Raw genomic sequence first — 17,209 nt, forward strand, 5'->3', positions numbered from 1 at the left:
TCTCCCTACTACAGCTATTTGTCAAACTCTTGAAAGTCCAGCTTTCCTTCCCATGGAAGGAAAATTCCCATGGAATGCTCTCTTCCGTGTTTACCCACAGAAAGGAGAGAAAGGTTCTTTCTCACACAAGTCTAAGGCCTTCCTCCAAGTCACCTTTTCCTATCATAGAACTCACCCAGCACTTCTCAGGATAAATGACACTAGAGAATATGAGTTTGCTTCAGGGAAATCCCGTACCCAGTGTGAAAAATATGGTAACTCTCCAATATCAGTTCTCCCCTTTTGCTACGTAATAGAACCCTCCAAATATTAGGTTGACACAAAGCCGACCAGAGAAAAGGCTGAATTTGCCATCTAGAACTGGTCATTCTTCAATTCAGACCAGCCATAACTGGACACTTTTGCAATTATTCATTAATATTCTTGGTGAAAACCTCAGAGTTTCCATTTTGCCAAAGTTTCCAAAGGAAAAGAGGGCCTTTTTCTAAGCCCTGAGAGCCCCACAGTGATAGTAAGTTCTCCCTTGGAATTCACCCTGGCATACCTCGGTGCTACCCCAGATCCTGTCCCTCAGGGGCTGTGAGATTAGGTTTCATGGCCGAATGTGATGGTTCATGCCTTTAATCCCAACACTGTGGGAGGCCGAGGCAAAAGGATCGCTTGAGCCCAGGAGTTTGAGACCAGTCTGGGCAACATCATGAGACCCTGTCCATGTAAAAAATAAAAATTAACCAGGTATCATGGTACATAACTCTAGCCACTGCTACTCTGGGGCAGGGGGTGTGGGGGCTGAGGAGGGAGGATTGCTTGAGCCCAGAAGGTTGAGGCTGCAGTGAGCTGTGGTCATACCACTGCACTCCAGCCTGGGCAACAGAGCAAGACTCTGCCTTTTAAAGGAAAAGAGAAAGGAGGTTGGGCGTGATGGCTCATGCCCGTAATCCCACCACTTTGGGAGGCCGAGGCAGGTGGATCACCTGAGGTCAGGAGTTCGAGACCAGACTGGACAACATGGTGAAACCCCATTTCTACTAAAAATACATAAATTAGCTGGGTGTGGTGGCGGGCATCTATAATCCCAGCTACTCAAGAGGCTGAGGCAGGAGAATTGCTTGAACCTGGGAGGCGAAGGTTGTAGTGAGCCGAGACTGTGCCACTGCACTCCAGCCTGGATGACAAAAGCAAAACTCCATCTCTAAATAAATAAATAAAAATAAAAAAGAGAGAGGGTGAGATTAGGATTCACCCTGGCCATCCCAGGTCCTGCCACTCCAGGTCCTGCCACTCAGGGACTGTGTGACTCTAAATTTTTTTTAACTTCTCAGAGCCAATATTAGAACCCAATCTGATCAAATTAGAAACCTATGAACATTCCACTTACTAGCAGTGCATTCATGGAGCACTTCACAGGGAGTCACCAAAGTATCAATCAATAAATAAACTACTACCCTACCCTGAACTATTAGGTTGGTGCAAAGTAATTGCAGTTTTTGCATTGTTGGAATTTGCTGTTTGATATTAGAATGCGTTCTTAAATAAATGTGGTTATGTTATACTTTTTTTTTTTTTTTTGAGATGGAGTTTCGCTCTTGTTGCCCAGGCTGGAGTGCAATGGTGTGATCTCGGCTAACCGTAACCTCCGCCTCCCGGGTTCAAGCTATTCTCCTGCCTCAGCCTCCCTAGTAGCTGGGATTACAGGCCTGTGCCACCATGCCCAACTAATTTTGTATTTTTAGTAGAGACGGGGTTTTTCCATGTCGATCAGGCTGGTCTCTAACTCCTGACCTCAGGTGATGCACCCGCCTCAGCCTCCCAAAGTGCTGGGATTACAGGCGTGAGTCACCACCCCTGGCCTATACATCATTTTAATAGGCATTTCTCACTTTATGTTTTTTTGCTAATGACTTATTACTTTCTGCTGATTTTATGTTTATTTTAAACGATGGAAATGATGTCAGACAAAAAGAAAATTCAAGCGATTTTCTTATTCAAGTTCAAAATGGGTCATAAAGCAGCAGAGACAACTTGCAACATCGACTACACATCTGGTCCAGGAACTGCTAACGAACGTACAGTGCAGTCGTGGTTCAAAAAGTTTTGCAAAGGAGAGGAGAACCTTGAAGATGAGGAATGTAGTGGCCGGCCATTGGAAGTTGACAACAACCAATTAAGAGCAATCATTGAAGCTGATCCTCTTACAACTACACAAGAAGTTGCCGAAGAACTCAACCTTGACCATTCTATGGTCGTTTGGCATTTGAAGCAAATTGGAAAGATGAAAAAGCTCTATAAGTGGGTGCCTCATGAGCTGAGCAAAAATCAAATCATCATTTTGAAGTGTCGTCATCTCTTATTCTACGCAACAATGAACCAGTTCTCAATTGGATTGGGACATGGCAATGAAAAGTGGATTTTATATGACAACCGGTGACGAGCAGCTCAGTGGTTGGACCACGAAGAAGCTGCAAAGCACTTCTCAAAGCCAAATTTGCACCAAAAAAAAAAAAGGTCATGGTCACTGTTTGGCGCTGTGATCTACTACAGCTTTCTGAATCCCGGCGAAACCATTACCTCTGATAAGCATGCTCAGAAAATGAGATGGAAATAAGATGCACCGAAAACTGCAATGCCTGCAGCCGGCATTGGTCAATAGAAAGGGCCCAATTCTTCACGACAAGGCCTGACCTCATGTTGCACAACCGACACTTCAAAAGTTGAATGAATTGGGCTACGAAGTTTTGCCTCATCCACCATATTCACCTGACCTCTCGCCAACCGACTACCACTTCTTCCAACTTTTTGCAGGGAAAATGTTTCCACAATCAGCAGGATGCCGAAAATGCTTCCAAGGGTTTGTTGAATCCCAAAGCACAGATTTTTACACTACAGGAATAAACAAATTTATTCCTCGTTGGCAAAAATGTGTTGATTGTAATGGTTCCTATCTTGATTAATCAAGATGTGTTTGAGCCTAGTTATAGTGATTTAAAATTCACGGTCTGAAATCGCAATTACTTTTGCACCAACTTCATACGTATGCAGGTGAACTCTGTCTGTTTTTGCTAAGCAGTGAGGTGATCCCGTGCTTAATGATGTTGCTGCGAGCATGACAGCGGATAGAAGGGGGAAGGGCCAGTGATGAAGATAACTATTAGAGAGGGAATCCCATCTAACAGGTGTTAGAAGACCATCCCTAACTAACTACATCACTTCTAAAGGCCTGATTTCCAGTCCAGAACTACTTTGAAAATGGTGTTTATGAACTCAGATTGTTAGTTGTAAAAATTATAAAATGAAAGACTATTATGAGCATATATAAAATAAGTTAGCCTGTAAATAACCTAAGATGATGAAGAGAAGAGCACTAAATAAAACCATAAATTAAAAGTTGGGAGCTTGGTAATGTCCAGAAAAATATATATATTTATTTTAACAAAGCAAAGGCCTTTTGTTAGTACATGAGATTCAGAATGCCGTAAGGAATGTGCTGGGCTCTGGAGGGCAGGGCAGGCACACAGCAGCTGGCACTGCTTGTCCAGACTCCTGCCTGGACAAGTTGAATTAGAAAAATCCAAGCAAGAAACAGTGTCATTACTGGCTTCCCTGCTCTCTACTCATCTGCTCAGAGAGCTGAATACTAGTTTGGCCTGTCCTGCACCCATAGAGGACAATAGGTTATCTACTTCCTTTACCACTAAGTGAGCCAAGGGGCTGAACTGTGTTCCCCTCAAAATTCATATGCTAAAGCCATAACCCACAATGTCACTGTATTTGGAGGTAAAGCCTTTAAAGAGGTAATTAAGGTTAAATGAAGTCATATGAGTAGGATCCTATCCAACATAATTGGTATCTTTACGAGAAGAGGAAAAGATACCAAGGATATGCATACACAAAGAAAAGGTCATGTTAGGGCACAGCAAGAGGTCAGCCATCTGCAAGCCAAGGAAGGAGGTCTCAGGAGAAACCAAACCTGCCAGCACCTTGATCTTGGACTTCTAATCTTCAGGACTGAGAGAAAATGAGTATCTGCTGTTTAAGCCACACAGGCTGTGGTATTCTGTGATAGCAGCCCTAGACTAATACAGGCCATAAAAAAGATAGTATCCTTTCTTCCTTCTTTCTGAGCTCTGGGTAAATGGAGGTCAGATAAAGCCAGGTGTGATGGCACATGCCTGTATTACCTGCTACTCAGGAGGCTGAGACAGGAGGATTGCTTGAGCCCAGTAGTTCTAGGCTGTAGTACACTGTGATTATACCTGTAAATAGCCATTGCACTCCAGCCTGGGCAACGTAGTGAGACCCTGTCCCCTCCCCAACCAAAAAAAAAAAGAAAGGAGGAGGGGGAGGAATGAGCTAGGAACAATAGGAACAACAGATGCTTTGTTTTTTTTTTTTTGAGACAGAGTTTTGCTCTTTTCACCCAGGCTGGAGTGCAATGGCATAATCTCGGCTCACTGCAACCTCCGCCTCCCAGGTTCAAACGATTCTCCTGCTTCAGCCTCCCGAGTAGCTGGGATTACAGGCACCCACCGCCATGCCTGACTGATTTTTGTATTTTTAGTAGAGATGGGGTTTCACCATGTTGGCCAGGCTGGTCTCAAACACCTGACATCAGGTGATCCACCCGCCTCAGCCTTCCAAAGTGCTGGGATTACAGTCGTGAGCCACCGCTCCCGGCCAACAGATGCCTCTTAAAACACCCTGAGCCTCTGCCTTTATTCTAAATTTGTCAGTTACAGACCCGGGGGAAAGCTGAGCAACTTCAGTAGGATTTTTAACTCAAATCTAGGACAGAAGTTTATACAAAGTTGTAGTCAGACTCGGCTGTGTTCAGAAAGTATGTTTCTTCCATTGCTCAGCAAGTATTTATTAGCATCTACTCTGGTCTCTGGGCAAACATTAAGGACTAAGAAATAAATGAACTCTAATCATTTTCATTCTTTAAAAATTGTGCAGCCAAGATAGAGAAATAAATAGGCAAATGACCACATAAGAGCAAGACATGTATAGTGAAAGTAATGCTCACTGCAGATAAAAAGAACCTCTAGCTCTGAGTGAGGAAGGGGCAGTGGGTGCTCAGGATGTGGAAAAGAGGAAGCGTGGGTAGAGTGAGGCAGACTGGTGTGGTGTGGAGTGGAGCTGTAGGAGTGGCTTAGAGCTTGCAGGAGTAAGGGAGTGAGGTGAGAGTGGAGGAACGGCAGAGTGCGTATTCTCAGTTGCCAGAGATTCTGGGCAGCTTCTTTTGATCTTTGAGGATTTGGGCAGGAAAGGGTGAGAAAGGCCCATCTAACAATCCTGTGCTTCATAATCCCCTGAATCCTTCAAATTATTACTAAAGCTTAATGCTGGGAAAGATCTCTGATTCCCCTGAATCTGATTTGGCAAGCCAATCAATCATTTGTGTTAATTAGGAAAGAAAGCAAATATTTCTGTGTGAATATACTCATCTCAAAACATTTTCAAGATAAAATGTTTTACAAACTATGCTTCTCAGTCAATAGGGTTCAGCTGTTTCGTTTTAATTTCAGCAACTTAGAGGAAGTTTATCTTCAGAAAAAATTGCTATAAGACACTTCCTGTAAGCCAGCCCTGTGCCAAATTATTTACATGAATCACCTTCTCTAGTCTTTAAACAGCCCTATTATGAATGGACAATTATCTCAACTTGACAGATGATGAAACTGAGGCTTGAAGAGATTAAGTTACCTAAGATCACACAATATGCCTCCAAAATTCGAAGAGGGCCGAAGCTTGTAATTGTGCAAGGAGCAGCAAATTTTCTACCTCTTTGGACCACAGACTGTGGATCCACCGCAACCTTGCTGAAATGGAAGTCTTTGTTGTTTCATGGGGGTTTTGCTGAATCTTCTGGCGTGTAGCAAGAAACTACTTTATCTTCACCAGATCTTATCAGCACATTGTAGACCTGTGTGATACTCTGTGTGCTAATAAAATTATCAAGCTTCCTGTGGGTCCAAATTATGGCAAAAATGTAAGACAAAATGATAATCCCAGCACTTTGGGAGGCCGAGGCGGGTGGATCACAAGGTCAAGAGTTCAAGACCAGCCTGGCCAACATGGTCTCTACTAAAAATACAAAAATTAACTAGGTGTGGTGGTGCGTGCCTGTAGTCCCAGCTACTCAGGAGGTTGAGGCAGGAGAATCGCTTGAACCTGGGAGGCGGAGGTTGCAGTGAGCCAAGATCACGCCACTGCACTCCAGCCTGGGTGACAGAGTGAGACTTCATCTCAAAAAAAAAAAAAAAAAAACGGTTTGGAAGAAGCTATAGAAGTCTTGATATTACTGGTGACCCAGTATAAGGGAGTGGTGAATATCCCTATTCTAAAGGATTTCCTAATCCTAAAGGATTTGGACAGCTCCTGCAATTGCCAAATGTAAGCAGCCTGAAAAGTTCACACTTAGATTATTGCCTTTATTTTTGGCTCCCACACTGTAAAAGAAATTAGAATTAGAGCACAGATACAAAAGCTATGATAACGAAAGTCCTAAAAAAAATTCCATTAAGAAACACACACATATAAGTCAGAAATTCAGTGGGAATACCTTTGCATTTTAAGAGATGAGAAGGAAAGAGTTAACAGTAGTCCTGAAATCAATTCTCTCTCTTTAACAGGGGATACTTCTGGAAGGAAAGAAAAAAAAAAAAAAACTTGACTCTGACTGTGTCAGATCTCCTTGTAACATGCTAATAAGAGACCTCCTGGCAAACATGCTAATGATATTCACTAGCAGAGGGGTCTTTATCTAGCAGAATGCATCTGCTCAGTCCTCAATTGCTTCTGGTAAACAAACTTAGAGTCTATGAATTTACAGGGCATGGCTCCTTGAAAAATGTCATGTGTTTGTAATGCTGAGTAATTGCCAGAGAATAAAATGGAGATGTTTCTACCTAAAATAGCCCCTTTGGGTAGCTGATGGGCACCCGTGCATCACAGACATCACTTAGAGATCTTTCATGTTAAACCTATCCCATGGCTTATTCTCATGAGGCAAGAAAGGACCTGGGAAGTGGTGTGGACATCCCAGACTTTTGCATTTTTACCTGCTTCATAATTACCTGTATCCTTGAAATTATTACTAAAGCTTAATGCTGGGAAAGATCTCTGATTCCCCTGATTCTGATTTGGCAAGCCAATCAATCTTTTGTATTAATCAGGAAAGAAAGCAAATATTTCTATATGAATATACTCATCTCAAAACTTTTCAAAAAAGATGTTTTCCATACATGGAAATAGCTTAATTAACTTTTTCTGATTATGAGGTTACATATAGTCATTTTGAACACTCAGACAAAACAGAAAACTTTATGGAAGATAAAATAAGAATCACAAAATCTTTCCCAAAGAGAAAGACCACTAAATTGTTGTATATATCCTTCCAGAGAATACATAAATTATATGTATATATATTTTACATGTATACATATATAACAAAGACTAGCTTATACTACCCACACTTTCCTGTCATTTTTCTTTTCTACCTAAGATATCACTGACAGTCTTTTATATAATGATAGTCCTCAATTATCATCATTGTTTAAATGAAATTCTAATGTGTTAAGTGCCATAAATTAGCAGATTCTCTACTGATAGACATTTAGCTTTTCACATTCTCACTATGAGTAATGCTAAGAAGGCAATATAGTTCTTGCACCTTCATGAACATATTCTTTTATGCTATGTGCGTTATTTTGGGTCAAAGGGCAAGCAGAGTTTCATTTAATTTTGTTTTAGACATGGGCTATATATTGACAAATTGCCCTCCCAGGAACAGTACACAGTTTTTCTTATGTTGTCTCACCCATGCCAGCAGTAGCTAGAAAATGCATTTCCAAAGACTGGTGCTAATTTTCTGTGCATTCTGTGAGTGCTCAGTCAATTTAAGCAATAACCACTTAGAGTAACAAAATCTATTCACCCTAATAGCAGAGATTTCTACTTCATCCCTGGCTCACTGCCCAACTTTTGATCTCATCTAAGGCCAATAAATGTTGTAGCTCCAGATAAGTGACACAGGTAGCTCTGTCCTCATCCAATCTACCCAGCTACATTCTCTTAAGGCACATTCTGATCCTTCAAGCATGAAGTTCTTGCCTCTGGCTTTTGTTTCTCTCTTGTTTCTGGCTTCAGTGACCTTGAGTACCCTGGAATCTTCCACATTGAGAAAGAAATGATAGAGGGGAGGGGACATGGAAAAAAGAATTAAATATATATTTTTAAAAAGAAAGACAATTTTAAAATGGACATGTCTAGAAGGAGGAGGAAACAGAGGAGTGGGACAGGTATAAAAACTGGACTTCTCTGAATATACTCTGCTTTGAAGGTTTGACTTTGGAATCATCTAAATATTTTATCTAATACAAGAATATCGAAACTTAAATGACAATCCCAAAAATCTAAAAGGAAGAGAAATCAAATTAGCCTCTGTAATAAATGGGTTGTATAACCACACAAAGGACTATTTGAAATGACTTTCAAAGAGTAACTTGAGAATACTTCCTGATTGGAATATAACCTAAAAACAGAAGAATTGCAAAATGTTTTCAATGTTTTCAGTAATCATATTGAGACTTTAATATATATATTGTGAGATAAAGGAAATGAATGTTTGTGTCACTGATAGAGATAAGAAATAAAACTTCAGGTAAAAATTCTGTAAATCCTAAATTTGAATTGGAATCTTATGTTTTATTTTTAAAATACCTTTTTCTACCCCCGTCCACTGAAAAGCCCTAGAAATATTGGCCAACCTAGTAGAAATGATTTCCCTCTCACCCTGGATATTATCTCTAAATATAATTTCCCAAAGTCTTACTGAAGAAATGGCTGTTTCTGAGTTTGAAGCAACTATACAAATGTACCTGGAAGATTTTACCATACTAGAAAAAAGCAACTTGACAAAGACTACTGAAGTCATGTCAAAAAAACAAAGAAGTCAACTTGAAGAGACTTTCTCTTGGCAAAGATGGGAAAATGTGAACCTTGATAAAAAATAATTGCATGCATTATTCACAGTAACCAAGAAATGTAATCAATCTAGGTGTCTATGGATGGATAAATACATAAAGAAAATGTGATATATACAATGAAATATTATTCAGCCTTTAAAAAGAAAGAAATTCTGCCATTTGTGACAACACGGATGAACCTGGAGGACATTATGCTAAGTGAAATAAGCCAGACACAGGCAGGCAAATACTGAATGATCTCACCTATGTGTGGAATCTTAAAATGTCAAACTCATGGACACAGAGAGTAGGACGGTGGTTACCAAGGGAGTGGAGGGAAATGAAGAAGTACTAGTCAAAGGGTACAAAGTTTCCGTTATGCAGGGTGAATAAGTTCAGGAATTTAATACATAGCATGGTGACTACAGTTAATAATACTGTGTTGTATACTTGAAATTTGCTAAGAGTAGATCGTAAATATTCTTACCACACAAAAAAAATGGTGACTATGAGAGGTGATGAATATGTTAATTAGCTTGATAGTGGTAATCATGTCACAAGGTATATGTCTATCAAAACATCACATTGTACACCTTAAATATGTACAATTATTATTTGTCAATTATATCTCAATAAAGCTGGAAACATAAAAATAAAATAACTACAATTAATTGAAACATATCAAACATATCCAAAACTGATAAAGAAAGGTAAAGAATTTGGCCTGGCACAGTGGCTCACACCTGCAATCTCAGCAGTTTGGGATGCCAAGGCAGGCGGATCACCTGAGGTCAGGAGTTTGAGACCAGCCTGGTCAATATAGCAAAACCCCATCTCTACTAAAAATACAAAAATTAGCTAGGCATGGTAGCAGGCGTCTGTAGTTCCAGCTACTACTCAGGAGGCTGAGATAGAGAATCATCTGAACCCAGAGGTGGAGGTTGCAGTGAGCCGAGATCACGCCACTGTACTCCAGCCTGGGTGACAAAGTGAGACTCTGTCTCAAAAAAAAAAAAAAAAAAAAAAAAAAGAGAAAGAAAAGTGAAGAATTCATCCTGGCTTTTCTGTAAAAACTGCACCTCAGAAGAACCAAATTATTGATAAGGAATTTTACTCTTTAGAAATATTTCCAGCTAATAAATGAAGGAATAATAGCATTGAGACAAATCGCCATTTTGTAATCTCAGGTGAATTTAAGGATCTAGGCAATGATCATTAATGGCTGAGAAAATCACAACAAAAGGAACAATTAGACATTTGTGCCTCCTGATAGAAGTATACAATATCACCTTCAAAGCTGTTTTGCCAAAAAAGAAAAAAAAAATCAAACCCAAATCTAATCAAGGCTCTCACTCTAACTCCCAAGCTGTAGGATATACCAAGGACAAAGGAAGATCGTGAAATATCACCATGGGGATTCAATCAGCAAATTCTGAAATGTAACATTATCCTTCACCCTGCTTGGCCTAAAAGTACAAAATAACACGAGGAAAAATTAATTTCCAGAGCCAGTTATATTTTGAAAAAATCATCAGAAAAGTAAGAATCAAGGATAGAATTTCTAGAAAGTTCCTTCCCCAAAGCCTTCACACTTGCCTCAGTGTATATATGTGGCTATACCTCTGCTTGTCCCACTGACGGGCCGCCAGTCATTAAATTCAAGCTCCAAGAGACAAACTCTTGAAAAAAAGGCAGACTAGGAGAAAGCAACATGATTTTTCACGTATTTTAACTTGGTTTTTCTCATAAAATGGTTTCTGAATGTTTCTTAGCTTTCAATGGGCAATAAATAACTTTTAGGGAAATAGATGTGAGCCAATCTGAGGAAGTGTTTGAGATGAAGCGAAGGCTTTGCTGTCTATGAGGAGTGCATTAGAATAGAATCACTCCAGGAAAAGGTCACCTGTGTTGATTGCCTTTATGAGGTGACATTTAAATAGAAATACTCGTTCAGTTTTCATTGAAAAACATTAAAAGACATCTCCAAAAATTTTTTTGGGAATGTGAGAAACTCTGCTGCACAAATGATCACGTTTTGTCAAATAAGATGAAAAGAAAAAAAACACACACAAAAATGAAAAAACAGATGGAGGGGTAACATAAATTAAGAAACTCAGAAGACACATCTACCAATTACAATTTATGGATCATATTTGAATGCTGATTCTAAAAATTTGAAAAATATACATTTGAGAAAATGAATGCTGATTTCATATTTTATAATGACTTATATTTTATAATATGACTTCATATATATATTATATATGTATATTACATATGTATATTATATATGTATATTATATATGTATATATGTATACATATATATAATATGACTTCATATTATAAAATATAATAAGAATGAAATAATAATTTATCAGGTATGATAATGGTTTTAAGGATGTGTTTTTTGTTTGTTTTTTGAGACACAGTCTCATTCTGTTGCCCAGGCTAGACTGCAGTGTCACGATCTCGGCTCACTGCAACCTCTGCCTCTCGGGTTCAAGTGATTCTCATGCCTCAGCCTCTCAAGTAGCTGGGATTACAGGCATGCACCACCACACCTGGCTGATTTTTGTATTTTTTTATTAGTAGAGATGGGCTTTTGCCATGTTGGCCAGGCTGGTCTGGAACTTCTGGCCTCAATTGATCCACCTGCCTCGGCCTCCCAAAGTGCTAGGGTTATAGGCATGAGCCACCATGCCCAGCCTAAGAATGTGTTTTTTAACTGTATATATTTAAGGTGTACAACATGATGTGTATATATATATATAGAGAGAGAGAGAAATAATTTCTATGGTCATGCAAATTAACATATCCATCATCTCACAGCTACAATTTTTGTGTATGTGTGGCAAGAGCACCTAAAATCTACTCTTAGCAAAAATCCTGAATACAATACGATATCGTTAACTATTGTACATTAGACCTCTAGACTTTTCTCTTACATATCTGCAACTTTGTGTCCTTTGACCTACATTTCCCCATTTCCTACCCCTCCACCACACCCCAGTAATAACCACTTTATTCTCTATCTCTGCATTCAACTTTGTTTTTTCTAGTTTTTAAATTCTGCATATAAGTGAGATAATGCAGAATTTCTCTTTCTGTGTCTGGTTTATTTCACTTAGTACAATGTCCTCCAGATTCACTCACGTTGCCCCATATGGCAGAATCTCCTTTTTTAAGGCTGAAAAATATTCCATTGTATATATACCATAGTTTCTTTGCCCATTTATCCTTCAATGAATACTTCAGTTGTTTCCTTCAATGAATACTTCAGTTATTTCCATACCTCAGCTATTGTGAATATGCTACAATGAACAAAGGAGTACAGATATTTTATGAGGTGATGATTTCATTTCCTCTAGGTATATACCCAGAAGAGGAATTGCTGGGTCATATGGTAGTTCTATTTTTAATTTATTTAGGAACCTTCATACTGTTTTCCATAATGGCTCCACTAATCTACATTCCCACCAAAAGAGTATACAGATTCCTTAAGGGTATATTTTTCAAAAGGGTCACCCAGAGATACCCATTAAAATATATACAAGAGAAATCTTATAATATCAGGGATTTGCTTCAAAGGAGGGGAAATCCAAGAAGGGAAAGTAAATTGGGTGATATAAGAAACAAGATTGGCCATGAGTTAATGTTGAATTTGGATGATGAATACATGGGGGCTCATTATATTATTGCTTGACTTTTACACACATTTAAATTGTTCAATAGTATGTATTAGTCCATTCTCACACTATATACAGACATACCTGAAATTGGGTACTTTATAAAGGAAAGAGGTTTAATTGACTCACAGTTCTGCAGGGCTGTAGAGGCCTCAGGAAACTTACAATCATGGTGGAAGGGGAAGCAAACATCTTTCTTCACATGGTGGCAGCAAGGAAAATGCAGCACAAAAGGGGGAAAAGCCCCTTAGAAAACCACCAGATCTTGTGAGAACTCACACACTATCACGAGAACAGGAAGGGGAAACCACTCCATGATTCAATTATCTCCACCTGGTCCCTCCCACAAAACGTGGGGATTATGGGAACTACAATTCAAGATGAGATTTCGTGGTGACACAGCAAAATCATATAAAGTAATAAGCTGAAAATACCCTTTATATAAATAATGATAACACTGCATGGAAATAAAGAAAAATCTTTAGGATGCAGCCTAACTGGTATTTATGATTTTTTAAACCCTGCATTAAATGCATCTTTTCATAAATGGAAACAATTAATGAAGAACTGAGATGAAATCAAAATAGCAAACCATGCACACACACACACAAATTCTGTTTAGAGAAATAAAACAATATGTCAGAAAAGTTGAAGAATTCATGTACATCAGTTAGTTCCTGCCATGTAACAAACCACACCAAAATTTAGTAGCTTAAAGCAAAATCATTTATGTATGTCATAATTCTATGAGTCACAAATTGAGGCTGGGCTCAGCTGAGAGGTTCTTCTCTTCACTTTTGGGCTCATGCATGTGAGGATTAATGGGAGCTGGCAGGTCTAGGGTGGACCCCACTGGAATAGCCTGTCTCTGTTCCAAAAGACTAGCTGAAGCTTGTTTTCCTGGCAACAGAGCAGAGTTCTGAGAGAGCATGAGTATGCAAGGCCTCTTGAGGCCCAAGCCTAGGTTCAGAACAGGAATCACTTCTGATACACTCTATTGGCCAAAGTTAGTCCCAAGTCCAGATCCAGGCTTGCTCAAAACAGTGACCCATCTGTTTGGCCCCAATCTCCATAGTTCTGGTAAAAAAAAGAAAAAGGAAAGAAAGAAAGAAAGGAAGGAAGGAAGACTGTAACATTGGGTTTTTCCAGTGATAAAACCTAGAATTAATGAAGAACTAAAATTAGTAAGTTTTCAAAAATACAAAACACGTAAAATGTAAAACTGCTGAAAAGATAAGAAGAAATGAATAAATCTATAAGTAAGACGGAAATCTTTAATAGGCCATAGGCCTCAGGAGTCCTCAAAGTAAACAAAAAATGCACAAGCATACTTACTTTAAAGGATTAAAAAGGTATTTTTAAAATCTTGATTTAATACACATGTAGAACTATTAACTAACAAAACAGATACATACAATTTTAAAGCACAGCTAAAAAATGGCTAAAAATTGATTATTATAATACATGTATATTTCAAATATTCCAAAAGAAATCAATCCACTCATATAAACTAACCACAATATAACAACATTAGAACTTCCAAAAAAGGTATGTGTATATGCGCTGGGGTTTTTTTAACCTTCTAAATAATCATGGGTTAAAAAAACATAAAAACTACAAAATTTTGGAAATGAATCAAAATGAGAGCTCTACATATAAAATCTTCATGAAAATGGTTAAAGTGGAAATTAGATGAAAGATTTAAAGGCATTTACTAGAAAACAGGAAATTTTAGGCCGGGCGTGGTGGCTCACGCTTGTAATCCCAGCACTTTGGGAGGCTGAGGCGGGCGGATCACGAGGTCAGGAGATCGAGACCACAGTGAAACCCCGTCTCTACTAAAAATACAAAAAATTAGCCGGGCGTGGTGGCAGGCGCCTGTAGTCCCAGCTACTCGGAGAGGCTGAGGCAGGAGAATGGCGTGAACCCGGGAGGCGGAGCTTGCAGTGAGCCGAGATTGCGCCACTGCACACCAGCCTGGGCGACAGAGCGAGACTCCGTCTCAAGAAAAAGAGAAAACAAGAAATTTTACATTTTTAAATTAAAAGCTAATTAAACTCAAAGTTAAATTTAGTTAATTAAACTCAAAAAGCTAACAGACCTGAACTTGCTCAGCAGCCTTACCTAAGATTACTGATCTTTTCAAAGAAATAAGTTTTGTTTTTATTGATCAATGCCTCCATATTTTTGAAATTTTTATAATTTTCATTTATTACATTGACAAATTTTTTAAAATTATTAATGTGGCACTGGCAATACACTTGTGAAGCATGTAGTTATTTATCCTCAAAATATATTAGTCCTTGGGGGAGTGCAGTGGCTCACACCTGTAATCCCAGCACTTTGGGAGGCTGAGGTGGGCAGGTCACAAGGTCAAGAGATCAAGACCATCCTGGCCAACATGGCGAAACCCCGCCTCTACTAAAAATACAAAAAATAGCTGGGTGTGGTAGCGCACGCCTATAATCCCAGCTACTCAGGAGGCTGAAGCAGGAGAATCGCTTGAACCTGGGAGGCGGAGGTTGTAGTGAGCCGAGATCGGGCCACTGCACTCCAGCCTGGATGACAGAGCAAGACCCCGTCTCAAAAAAAAAAAAAAAATTAATCCATGTGCACAAAGAGGCATAATCAGAAATAATCATTTCCAATTTTGGCCGGGTGGGGTGGCTCATGCCTGTAATCCCAGAAATTTGGGAGGCCGAGGCGGGTGGATCACCTGAGGTCAGGAGTTCGAGACCAGCTTGGCCAACATGGTGAAATCCCGTCTCTACTAAAAATACCAAAACTAGCCTGGAGTGGTGGTAGGTGCCTGTAATCCCACCTACTTGGGGGGCTGAGGCAGGAGAATTGCTTGATCCCGGGAGGTGGAGGTTGCAGTGAGCCGAGATGGTGCCATCACACTCCAGCCTGGGTGACAAGAGTGAGATGTCGTCTCAAAAAAAAAAAATCATTTTTATTTTGTTTTTAAAAAAATGGGCCAGGCGCAGTGGCTCACGCCTATAATCCCAGCACTTTGGGAGGCCAAGGCGGGTGGATCACCTGAGGTCAGGAGTTCAAGACCAGCCTGGCCAACATGGTCATGGTGGAAGGGAAACTCCGCCTCTACTAAAAATACAAAAATTAGCCAGAAGTGGTGGCACGTGCCTGTAATCCCAGCTACTCAGGAGGCTGAAGCAGGAGAATCGCTTGAACCTGGGAGGCAGAGGTTGCAGTGAGCTGAGATTATGCCATTGCACTCCAGCCTGGGTAATAGAGCAAGACTCCGTCTCAAAAAAAAAAAGGGGGGGCGGGGCCGGGCGCGGTGGCTCACGCCTGTAATCCCAGCACTTTGGGAGGCCGAGGCGGGCGGATCATGAGGTCAGGAGATCGAGACCATCCTGGCTAACACGGTGAAACTCTGTCTCTACTAAAAATACAAAAAATTAGCCAGGTGAGGTGGCAGGTGCCTGTAGTCCCAGCTACTCGGGAGGCTGAGGCAGGAGAATGGCGTGAACCTCGGGGGCGAAGCCTGCAGTGAGCCGAGATTATGCCACTGCACTCCAGCCTGGGCAACAGCGAGACTCCGTCTCAAAAATAAAAAAGGAAAAATTGGAAAAATAAATTACATGCAGTTTATTTGACAGAGGGATGTTTAACTGAACCACACTACATCCATATATGTGAAATTATGCAGCAATAGCAAAGAATAATGGACATTTATATTTTTAGATATAAAAAGAGCTGTTGAACCTATCATTGAAATTTTAAAAGGAAGCTGAAGAACAAGTACAGTGTAATAAATTATTTGTTTTTTATAATTTAATTATAGAGTAAATGTGATCTTTTTTTGGTATATAGTTCTATAGATTTTAACAAATATTTGGATTCATGTAACCACCACCACAAATAGGACACACAACAGTTTCATCACCCTAAGAAAAAGTTCCCTGATGCTAACCCCTCTGTAGTCAAACCTTCACCCCACTCATAATCCCTGGCAACCACTGATCTATTTTCCATCACTATAATTTTGTCTTTTCCAAGAATGTGACATAAATGGAATCATCTAGTATTTAACATTTTGAGACCAGCTTCTCTCAGCATTTGACATGGTATGTACCTGTGTCCCCACCTAAATCTCATGTTGAATTGTAATCCCCAATGTTGGAGGTAGAGCCTAGTGAGAGGCAATTGGATCATGGGGACAGATTTCTCATGAGTGGTTCAGTATCATCCCCTTGGTACTGTCCTAAGGATAGTGAGTGAGTTCTGCAGAGATCTGGTTTAAGCATGGAGCATCTCCCCACTCTCTTGCTCCTGCTCTGGCTATGCCATGTGCCTGCTCACCCTTAGCCTTCCGCCATGATTGTAAGTTTCCTGAAGCCTCCCCAGAAGCCGAGCAGATGCCAGCATCATGCTTCCTATACAGCCTGCTGAACAGTGAGCCAATTAAACCTCCTTTTTTTTTTTAACAAATGACCCAGTCCCAGGTATATCTCTATAACAATGTGAGAACGACGTAATAACAGCATGTCTTTGAGATTCATCCAAGTTTCTACCAGTATCAATAACTCATT

General features: G+C 39.9%; 1 protein-coding gene across 3 annotated transcripts in view; it reads right to left on the reverse strand.

Annotated features, from left to right (window-relative positions):
- The window catches only part of DEFB115 (defensin beta 115), a 218,068-nt gene extending 205,168 nt beyond the window's left edge, over positions 1-12,900 (reverse strand). The window contains exon 1 of one of the 3 annotated variants that reach the window (XR_010119418.1): positions 12,783-12,826. The gene's annotated coding sequence lies outside the window, so the exon portion shown is untranslated. Of the gene's footprint in view, positions 1-12,782 lie in introns of all 3 variants that reach the window. The other 2 variants (XR_010119419.1, XR_010119420.1) reach the window with 2 other exon arrangements.
- Between the last annotated feature and the right edge of the window lie 4,309 nt (positions 12,901-17,209).

This window comes from Symphalangus syndactylus, chromosome 24 (genome assembly GCF_028878055.3).
Source record: "Symphalangus syndactylus isolate Jambi chromosome 24, NHGRI_mSymSyn1-v2.1_pri, whole genome shotgun sequence".
Taxonomy (NCBI): domain Eukaryota; kingdom Metazoa; phylum Chordata; class Mammalia; order Primates; family Hylobatidae; genus Symphalangus; species Symphalangus syndactylus.